This window comes from Hydra vulgaris, chromosome 12 (genome assembly GCF_038396675.1).
Source record: "Hydra vulgaris chromosome 12, alternate assembly HydraT2T_AEP".
In the NCBI taxonomy this organism is placed as follows: Eukaryota; Metazoa; Cnidaria; class Hydrozoa; order Anthoathecata; family Hydridae; genus Hydra; species Hydra vulgaris.
The window spans coordinates 29,955,001-29,958,076 of NC_088931.1; the positions used below are offsets into that span (position 1 = coordinate 29,955,001).

Sequence of the window (3,076 nt, forward strand, 5' to 3'; positions counted from 1 at the left end):
AATAAGCCCTTCATATATAAGTTTAATTTAAGGTATCATTTTGAAAATTATTCTTTGATGGACCTCTCTGCCATTTAATGCATAAAATTGCATTAAATGGCAGAGATTAAATTACATTGATTGGTAAGTTTATATGCTTTATATAAACATCAGTAACTGCAATAATAGCAAACACTAACAAATAGTTTCACTATTTCACTTTTAAAAAAATATCTAAGAATATCAAATTCTTAACAAAAAAAAGACTGGATAACAGGTTGTTAACACATTAACTCTGAACAGACTTTAAAAAGCATGCAACAGAATTTTATCACAAAAATCGGATCCGTAAAACATGGATTCCTACATACCTAATAATAAGTCCCATATAATATACACCTGAGATGAGGCAGTTTTGTAGACATTTGCTTCAGAAGAAAAAGTTTTTTGTGATCCTGCCATTTTTTCTGTTATAATATATTTAAGAACCTGGGTGGAAACACAATTTGTTGTTGAGCCATGTTGAATGATATTTGCTTATAGAACAACTGCTGAGATATCCACACACAGACATTTAAGCTATTATGAGCCAGATGCTCAGGTTTTAACTATGGTATATATTAGAGGAACTAGTTTAGTTAGCGCTATTAAACATTAGAGTGTCACACAATTCCAATAAAAAAAATTCTTGCCACCTTGGAAGAAGTGGTATCTATCATGAGTCAAAAAGACCCAGTATAAAGCCAGAAGCATTTTAAGCACCTGAGGTTTTGATCAATTTTCTTTTTTTTTAACTAATTTCTTTTGACTTTAACTAACTCTATTAAATCAACTCAAAAATTGTACAATCAAATCCAGTTTGAAAAAGTAAGCATGTAAATATATATATATATATATATATATATATATATATATATATATATATATATATATATATATATATATATATAAATATATATATATATATATATACACATATACATATACATTATATATATATATATATATATATATATAATATATATATATATACATATATACATATATATACATATACATATACATATATATATATATATATATATATATATATATATATATATATATATATATATATATATATCGCAATAGTAATGAAGTAATTCAGAAGCAATGAGAAAGTTTATTATGAGTTCTTGAAAACATGTACAAAAAGTACGTATTTTAGTCTTTTTTAGAATGTTTCTAAAGTGATAAAATATATATATATATATATATATATATATATATATATATATATTATATATATATATATATATATATATATATATATATGTATATATATATGTATATATATATGATATATATATATATATATATATATATATATATATATATATATATATATATATATATATATATATATATATATATATATATATATCACATTTGCAGAATTAGATCGGTAAGTTCGAAACATGCTTCCTACACTTTAAAAATGTTGACTAAAATCAAGATATTTTTTCAGAAAAAGAAAAAAAAAATAGTAATAGCAGAAAAAAATTTTTATATCTTTATTTTTAAATAGTACCTGTCTAAAGCCTAATGACATTATTGCAAGAATAAGATGTTTATTTAAACATTTAAGCTATTATATAGCATGCCTTTTATTAAAAGGTATGCAGGAATTAAGTTGTTATTTTTTAATTTTAACTGTTTAAATTGTAAACTGTATGATTCACTATAAAACTTGACCTTTGACAATAATTTTTTACTAAAATATTGCAGCAAAGCGCTTTTTACTATTACTAATCTATTTAATAAACCAGAAACTAAAATTTTAATTTAACTTTAACCTAATACAACTACATCAACAACGATCTAAAATTAAGGTAAATAAAGCAATTCAACCTTTTGGCGCTTTTTAGATATTTAAATTGCCAGCGGCGAAACTCGCGAGAATCAACGAATGGTATTTAAAAATAATAAAAATTAAAAACAAAAACAATTAAACTAGACAAAAAAAAATTTGTTACTATTTAAAACTCTTCTACGTCTTTACTTTTGCGTATTAATTAACAAAATTTTGAAATAGTAAAGCATATTTTAGATTGAGACTAATAACCTCTCCCTTCCCAACCGGCACAATCAAAATTAAAAGTTGAATCGCCAATTTGGAGCTGTCCATTAATTACTTTGACAAATAGAAGAGAGGGGGTCTGAATTTTTTTCTCTACTCTCTATATCTATCTCGATATCTACATAAACACTCGGAGTTTTTCTAACAGACTGAAAATTAGATTTAATACTCATCAACTAGTACTAGTTGATGTAGTTGACTACTATAGTAGTAGACCTCAAAATATTTATGCATGTTTTATAAAATTTGCTTTTTAAATTTTTAGTTTTCATTACATTTTAAAGGTTCTCCACGATAAGACTTCTCCTGGTCTTTTCCGAGTTTTCTTCAAATACATCATCTTACTAAATTTATGATATATATGTTTATTTATATATTTATAATATATAAATTTACAATATATAATAAATATAATATACTAAAAATATAATATATTTTACAATAAATTTATAATATGTAATGTATATTTTCTTTAAACGACAACCACGAGCAAGTTCCTAGTAACCCTGTGGTGCGACGGACTTGCATACATTTTTTAAGGTGGTTGCCCACTATTAAAAGTCTAAAAAAAAAAAAAAATTTCTTTCTATTTTTTGGAAGTTTTAACCCTTATAAACAATAAAATATATAACCATGGAAGAAAAATTTATAAATTTTGCCTTAATTTTGTTCCTTAAAAAAGGGTTAACATCCAAAAGTTCCTTAGCAACGGCCTCAGTGACAGTTGGAACTTTTTTCAGAACTAATATGCACTTTTTCTCCATATTTTTACTTGTACCTTAACCAAGTTCTTATCTACACTGTTAAGTTATTCCCGAGCTAAATGACATTGGTCAAAAGTACTAAATCAGACTATATTTGAATTTGTAGCTTTTTATTTTTGAATTTTTTTTTTCCAATGCGTTTTTCTCCATTTAAAGATTTTCTACCTTCTAACAAAGATATCTTTGGTTTTGTTCAATATTTTTCTTTAAAATT

General features: G+C 23.9%; 1 long non-coding RNA gene across 1 annotated transcript in view; it reads right to left on the reverse strand.

The window, feature by feature from the left end:
- LOC136088645 (uncharacterized) overlaps positions 1 to 1,926 on the reverse strand; it is an 18,848-nt gene extending 16,922 nt beyond the window's left edge. The window contains exon 1 of the long non-coding RNA XR_010642352.1: positions 1,870 to 1,926. This is a non-coding gene — a long non-coding RNA (uncharacterized LOC136088645). The remainder of the gene's footprint in view (positions 1 to 1,869) is intronic.
- Between the last annotated feature and the right edge of the window lie 1,150 nt (positions 1,927 to 3,076).